An 8,666-nucleotide genomic window follows, 5' to 3' on the forward strand; every position below is an offset into this window, starting at 1 on the left:
TGTCTACCTTCTTCTAAATGCTTTGTTCCTTCAGATACAATCTGAATTTACAATCTGAATACAATTTAAATCTGTTTTGTTATGGAGTTTCCCTACACTTTTATTGTTCTGTGGTACAATAAGTCATCCACACATTCTGTCCCTGCCTTTATTTTCTAGTAACAATCAAACCCATTACTAACCTACAATCCTACCTTTTATTTTCTGGTAACAATCAAACCCATTATTAACCTACAATCCTACCTTTTCTTTTATGTTTTATTTTATAAATTTTTATATATAATTTCATCAAGCTATGTGTATAGCTCTTTAACTTTGTTGACCCTATGCCAGTTGGCTCATAACTCGGGTAGTAATCTAAAGATCTTTGACTTTTGGTTCTGCTTTCTAATTTAGCCCCTTGCTGCACATATTCCCTCAGCAGAACCTCTTTTCTCTTTCTGCCTATATTATTGGTACCACAACAATTGGGATCTTTCCCCTCCCATTCCAGGTTCTTCTGCATTAAGGATGAGATATCCTAAACCTGCACCATGCAGGCAATGTAACCTTTGGGACTCTAGACCCTGTACACAGAGAACAGTGTTTATTCTCTGACTATACTATCCCTGATTACAATTGCATTTCTCTTTTCTCGCCACTCTTGAATGGCTTTCTGTACCATGGTGCTATAGTCAGTTTGCTCATAGAGTCATAGAGATGTACAGCATGGAAACAGACCATTTGGTCCAACTTGTCCACACCAATCAGATATCCTAAATTAATCTAATCCCATCTGCCAGCATTTGGCCTATATCCCTCTAAACATTTCCTATATATGTACCCATCCTTCCTATTGCTCCCATTCTCATCCACAACAGTGAGCAACAATCTCAAATCTGTTGGACAAGCTCAAGGTCTGAGGCTCCTTCAGCACTACAGCCTAGAATCCTCTACCTGCCTTGGTCATAGTCACACCCTCCTGCCTCTGACCGCTAACCAAATACAAGGTAGTTAATCTAAGAGGTGTTTTTCTGTCAATGTTGAGGACTGTCAGACCAGCTCCCTCCCGACTATGCCACTGTGCCACCATCTCTGCTGGATCTGTCCTACCGGCGGGACAGGACATATCCAGGGATGTAGATGATGGTGTCTGGGACAGTGTGACTGCCTCCTAAAACACAGAATCCAGGCAACTGTCCACCTCCCTGATGTGCCACACTATTTGAACCTTAAACTCCAGTTCATCAACTCTAAGCTGAAGTTTCTGAAGCAACCGCCACATGGTACAGATGTGGCCTCTATGAACCACAATGGAGTCCACCAGCTCCCACATCATGCATGTACAACATATCGCCTGGCCTGGCAATCTCCAATTAATTTATGTAGTTCTTAACATGATTTGTTAAAAACAACCTACTGGTCTTTTAGTTTGTAATCTGTAAATATTTCCCCTCTTTGCCTTCAATCTGAAAGTTACTTATAATAGATAGTCAAGTTAGTGTTATTACCAAACAATGAATCTACAGTTTTCTGCTGGGCTTTAATTTAACCTGTTTAAAAAGATATTAAAAATTGGGCTAGATCTCACTCCGGATGTGATCTCTCCTTCCTGACTATGTGAAGCTTACTGATCAGATAATTTCTTTCTGTGATATTTATATGTTTCTATGTTTCTATTGAGGAATAACTACTTGCCAGCAGACTGGGAACAACTATGCTGCTCATTTTCTAAACAGTGCCAAGGTACTTTTTACAATGACGTGAGAGGGCAGGCAGGGTCTTGGTTTAACTTTGATCTTAAAGTTATACCAGCAGTGCAACTGTCTTTCAATATTGTACTGGAACTTGAATTAGGTACATGTGACAATAATAAATCAAATCAAATCAAAAAAAAAATTTGGCACTCAAGTCCTAGATATAGACTTGAACCCACAACTATGAGAGTGCTACCAACCAGCCAGTCTGCTGAACATGGGGGAAGAAATAGAAAGCAGCTTACAAAGTAGCATCCAGGTTAGTTAGCTGTGATGCTTGTCTCTCTTTCAGGGCAAGAACCTTCAATATCTGCTGCATTTAGCCAGTTAGCCCACCAATCACAGATCTAATAATGATGCTAGTGCTAATGGGTGTCTCCCATCAAACTGATGGATGACTGTGAGTTGTTTTGGTTTTTCTAACAGAGGAAAAGGCAGTTTCGAATCAATTCAAATTGATCTGGCAGACATGGTACTATTTTGGCTTATCAGTAACTGTGCCTACCAAAGATTTCAATTCGGTAGCCATCAGAATGTCTCTATATTATTTTACCTGCCTACTTCTGTTGGAACATCTATGCTGCATTTCACCTCAGAAGAAAGCTTGGGAATTCTATAAACAGGCATGTGAACAACACATCCTATATCACCAGATCATTTTGCTTGTGGTGCCAGTTTGGTGCCGGTTCCAGATATAGTGCTGTGGTTGGGTAAATCAGTGTCATGCATCCTGTCTGGGCATCTGATATTATCATTATATCCTAGCAACAAATGGCCAAATCACTTGATGTCACAACGATAACAGATCCTTGCACCCAATCTGTTGGTCTTCGCTACAGTGGATACAATTAGCATCTCAGGAATAGCTATAAATCGGGAATTGGAAGGGAGGGAAGAACTCAAGAAAATTGCAATTACAAGAAAGCAACGCTGAGTAAACTGTTTGGACTGTGAGTTGACAAATCCCAAGGTCCTGATGGATTTCATCCTTAGGTCTCAAAAGAAATAGCCAGTGACATAGTTATGCAATGGCTTTAATTTTCCAAAATTTATTACATTCGGAGAAAGCTCATTTAGGTTGGAAAATCGTGAATGTAATTCCTTTATACAAAAAGGAAGGGAGACAGAGATAGGAAATTACAGGCCAGTTAGCTTACCATCTATCACAGGGAAAATGGTAGAAGCTAAATGCTTGTGATAAAGTCCCCCACAGGAGGCTGGCTAAAAAGATTAAATCATATAAGATAGGAAGTAATGTACTGGATTAATGATTGGCTAATTGACAGAAAACAGAGAATAGGAATAAATGAATCTTTCTCATGTTGGAAATCTGTGACTGGTCGAGTACTGCAAGGACCAGTACTTGAGCCCCAACTGTTTGCAACACCTACCAATGATTTGGAGTTGAGGACTAAATGCAATTTTTCCAAATTTGTAGATGATGCAAAACTACGTGGGAATATGTGTTGTGAGGAAGATGTAATTCAGCTTCAGGAAGATTTGGAAAGGGTTAGTGAATAGACAAGGGCATGGCAGATGGAGTATAAAGTGGAACATGTTATGAGGTTATCCACTTTGGTAGGAGAAACTGATCTTCACAGTACTTCTTAAAAGATAAGAAGTTGGGAAGTGTAGGTATACAAAAGGAGTTAGGTGTCCTTGTTGATAAATCACTGTAGGTTAATAATACGGTCCTTTGAAAAGAGATTGGGCAGACTGGAACTATACTCTCTACAGTTTCAAAGAATGAAATATACAATATTCTGAAAGAGATAGACAGGGTAGATGCAGGCAAGATGTTTCCCCTGTTTGGGAAGTCTAAAATTAGGGGGCACAGTTTAAAATAAGGGGAATGCAACTTAGGTCCAAGATGAAGAAAAGTTATTTCACTCAAAGGGTTGTAAGCATCTGGAATTCTCTCCTCCCACCATAGCTTCTGAATATAAATCGACATTTTTCTAGCTACCATCAGTTCTGAGGAAGGGTCACATGACCTGAAACATTAATTCTGGTTTCTTTCCACAGATGCTGCCGGACCGGCTGAGCTTTTCCAGCAATTTCTGTTTTTGCTTCTGATTTATGGCATCCACAGTTTTTTTTTTATTTAGTAAGTCACCTCTGATTCCAACATCCACCCTCCAAACTTTCTCCTTGTACTTCTATTCTGGAAAAAAAGATCCTTCAACTTGCACAATGGCACTTCCAAAGTCTCAACTTTATAGAGAGGGGTTCCCAAAATGTGAGATAAACAATTGGGACCACAAGCACTCTGTCCACCTTGACAATAATGACAACTGTGCAGTGAAAAGTCAGGTGGGGCAGTCCTGGGAACAGAGCCAATGTTTCTTGCACACAATGTTTCTCTTGCCTTGTTTCGGTGGATGTAGCCTACTGAAATCACCTATGACATCTCATCACTTCTTGCAATAGAACTCACAAATCAGTAGGTGAAATAAGTACTGCTGACTGTTCTCCAACACCACCTCCCACTCTCACAGCATTCTTTCCACTCACCTCCTGTCTCAAAACTCTTTCCCCGCTCACATCCTCCTACTTATACAACTCCATGCTCTTATAATTCAACCCCTCTTTTGCTCTCGCAATACTCTCACAATCTTACCTGTCTCCCACCTTGACATATACAAATCTCCTTTTGGGCAATTTTCAAGCTTCACCTTGAGGTTGCATTGGGAAGAAATTTGACCTAGCACTTATTACCATATCTGCAGCTAATGATTTGCCCAACCATGTGCTCTTGTAACAGTAAGCAGTTTGTCATAAAAAGTGCCTTTAACTTCCTACTCCCCAGTAAACCATTATTTTCTCTAGTGTCCATTCTGCCAGTAAAAACTTCTTCTCCACACCTTTAAACCAAATGGTCTATTCCTGCTCCTAAGTCCTATGTTAAGTCCAAGGGAGACAGACTTGAAAAGATGTGAGAAGTAACTCACTCAGCCATCCACCTCCAGATCTGGCTGCCTAATAAGCATTATTGGATTCTGTTCTCATTTGCTAAAACTGTCAACTGTTACGGGATCACTTGGGTATAAGGCTATGACCTTGCTTTTTTTCATTCGCTACTGCAAATTATCCCCTTTAAATCTTTCTCCTATCCTGTCCACCCTCGCTCCCAATAATTATTGTGAGGACCTCATGGACTTGTTTGTCGTCACATTCATGACTGTCCAATTATTTGACTCAATCAACTCTTTCCATTGCCATTAATCCACCTAGCTGAACTTCCATGAATGCTCCCCTCTGCCCTAGCTAAGAACTCATATCTTACTTTCTTATCTCCCTTAAACCTGCTTGGAGCTCATCTTGTCAATTAGACACACCTCCTGTTCCCATGATCCTTTTCACAATAAGCTGCTGATCCCAAACTTAGTTTCTTAGCCCCTGCTTTAGCCAATATTGTTAACACTTCTCTCTCGATCAAATCAGATGTCAGCACTCTTCTGCTCAAAACCAACTCTTGAACCCACCACCATTGCAAGCTAGCATCCCACCTCTCTTCCTTTCCTGGAATGTGTTGGATATGCTTGATGACACCATCCTCCTTCATTGCTTCTCCATTGTTGTCCAGCTTGGTGGGATTGTACTATTCTGATTCTACTCTTATCCATCCAATTGTAGCTACTTGAAATGGCTTTTCTTTCTGCCACAGTATTCCTGGTGACCCCAGGATCTATCCATCCTATTTTTCATCCATATTCTGCTCCTCAGATACTTCATATGAAGACTTTGTTTTAGTTGTCACAGTAGACTGTGACAAGAACACTTCTAACTCTAAATTGCGTCTCTAAACTTTCAGAAAGCTCGGTTGATGTTCAGTAAAGGATACAGAAATGTTCTCCAGCCACAAGTTAGGAATTTAAAAAATCACTTGCACAAAATAGCTTTGGCAAATAAGGTTAAGGAGAATCCAAAGGGATCCTACAAATACGTTAAGGACAAAAAAGTAACTACGGAGAGAATGGGGCCCCTTAAAGATCAGCAAGGCCACTTATTTGTGGAACCACAAGAGACAGAGGAGATACTAAACAAGTATTTTGCATCAATATTTACTGTGGAGAAGGATATGGAAGCTAGAGAACTTGGAGAAATAAATAGCAACATCTTGAAAAATGTCCATATTACAGAGGAGGTGGTGCTGGACATCTTAAAACACATAAAGGTGGATAAATCCCTGATCAAGGGTACCCTAGAACTCTGTGGGAAGCTAGAGAAGTGATTATTGGACCCCTTGCTGAGATATTTGTATCATCGATAACCACAGGCGAGGTGTCGGAAGACTGTAGCATAGCTAATGTGATTCCACTATTTAAGAAAGGTCGTAAGGAAAAGCCAGGGAATTACAAACGAGTGAGCCTGACATCAGTGGTGGGCAAGTTGTTGGAGGGAATCCTGAGGGATAGGATTTACATATATTTGGAAAGGCAAGGACTGATCAGGGACAGTCAATATGGCTTTTTGTGTGAGAAATTGTGTCTCACTAACTTAATTGAGTTTTTTGAAGAAGTAACAAAGAGGATTGATGAAGGCAGGGTGGTAGACATGATCTACATGAACTTCAGTAAGGTGTTCGACAAGGTCCCTCATCATAGACTGGTTAGCGAGGTTAGCTCGTGGAATACAGGGAGAACTAGCCATTTCGATACAGAACTGGCTGAAAGGTAGAAGACAGAGGGTGGGGAAGGAGGGTTGCTTTTCAGATTGGAGGCCAGTGCCACAAAGATCAGTGCTGAGTCCACTGTTTTTCGTCATTGACATAAATGATTTGGATGTGAACATAGGAAGTATGGTTAGTAAGTTTGAAGATGACACCAAAATTGGAGGTGCAGTAGACAGCAAAGAAGGTTACCTCAGTGTACAACGGGATCTTGATCAGATGGGCCAATGGGCCGAGGAATGGCAAATGGAGTTTAATTTAGATAAATGTGAGGTGCTGCATTTTAGAAAGGCAAATCAAGGCAGGACTTATGCACTTAATGGTAAGGTCCTGGGGAGTGTTGTTGAACAAAGAGACCTTGGAGTTCAGGTTCATAGTTCCTTGAAAGTGGAGTCCCAGATAGACAGGGTAGTGAAGAAGGCATTTGGTATGCTTGCCTTTACTGGTCAGTGTGTTGAGTATAGGAGTTAGGAGGTCACGTTGCAGCCAATTTTGGGACTCTGTGTGCAATTTTGGTCTCTCTGCTGTAGGAAGGATGTTGTGAAACTTGAAAGGGTTCAGAGAAGATCTACACGGATGTTGCCATGGTTGGATGGTTTGAGCTACAGGGAGAGGCTATTTTCCCTGGAGTGTCAGAGGCTGAGGGGTGACCTTAAAGAGGTTTATAAAATGATGAGGGGCATGGATAGGGTGAATAGCCAAGGCCTTTTCCCTGGGCTTGGGGAGTCCAAAACTAGACAGCTTGGTTCAAGGTGGGAGGGAAAAGATTTAAAAGGAATCTAAGGGCAACTTTTTCGCACAGAAGGCGGTGCATGTATGGAATGAGCTGCCAGAGGAAGTGGTGGAGCTTGATACAATTACAATATATAATAGTATCTGGAAAGGTATACAAATAGGAAGGGTTTAGAGAGAATTGGGCCAAATGCTGGCGAATGGGACTAGATTAATTTTGGATATCTGATCGGCATGGACGAGTTGGACTGAAGGGTCTGTTTCCATGCTGTACAGCTCTATGACTCTATATTTGGCACATTTCATGAACACTGGTCTTTCCAAAACACCTTACAAACAATGAAGTACTTTTGAAGTATATTTATTGCTGTAATATAATGCAGTCATTTAACACACAGTAAGCTCTCACAAACAGCAATGTAATATGAACCAGATAGCCTGTATTTATGGTATTGAATGAGGGATTAACATTGACCAAGATAGCATGGATCATGAGATATGTCATTGGATCTTTTACTTCCACATGATAGGGAAAACACAACCTCAGTTTAACAATACATACAAGGGACGGCAGTCTGGAAGACCCAAAACACTGTCTTCAATATTGCACCACCTAATTCCATTATTTGCCATCGAAATCTTCCCTTCTTCTATTAACTATCAGGCTAAACCAGATTGTGTAAACATTGTTCTCATATTTGACCCAGAGATGAGCTTCCAAACATATGGAAACTCATCACTGAGACAATCTATTTTCATCTTCATCAAATCGACCAACTCCATTCTTATCTCATCTGTTGTGGAAATCCTCATCTCAGTCATTGCTATCTCTAGATTTGATTATTTACATTTCTGGCCAGCCCCTATAATACGCTCCATTAAATGTGAGATTAATCAAAATCTTGTCCATGCCTATACCTGTACCAAGTCCTGTTCACCCAGTTATACTCACAGACCTACATTGATGTGTTCCTTATCCAGAGCCAATTTTGAAATGTTCTTACTTATTTCCAAACTGCTCTCCATCTCATAAGTCTGCTCCAGCTCTCCCCTCAATACTTTGATATCTCTGCATTCTAATTCTAACTTCTTGAACATCTTTAATTTTATTCACTACACATTTGCTGACTTGCATTCAGCTTCCAAGTCCTGAAGCTCTTGAGTTCCCTGCCTAACCTCCTCTGCCTCTCCACCTTTCTTTCCTCCCATAAGAAGTTGTTTCAAGCCATTCTGTAGAAGGGTCACGAGATCCAAAACATCCACTCTGCATTCTCTCCACAGGTGCTGCCACTCTTGAGTTTCTCCAGCAATTTCTACCTGTGTTTCAGATTTCCAGCATCTGCAGATCTTTGTTCTTTTCTTCAAAGTTATCTCCTTGATCAACTTACCTCACTATCGTAGTTCAGTGTTGCTGTAATATGCCCTGATGAAATGGCTTGGGATGTTTTACACCATGAAACAAGCTAAATATTACAGGTTAGAGATAGTAGGAACTGCAGATGCTGGAGAATCCGAGACAACAAGGT

This window comes from Rhincodon typus, chromosome 9 (genome assembly GCF_021869965.1).
Source record: "Rhincodon typus isolate 14 chromosome 9, sRhiTyp1.1, whole genome shotgun sequence".
NCBI lineage: Eukaryota > Metazoa > Chordata > Chondrichthyes > Orectolobiformes > Rhincodontidae > Rhincodon > Rhincodon typus.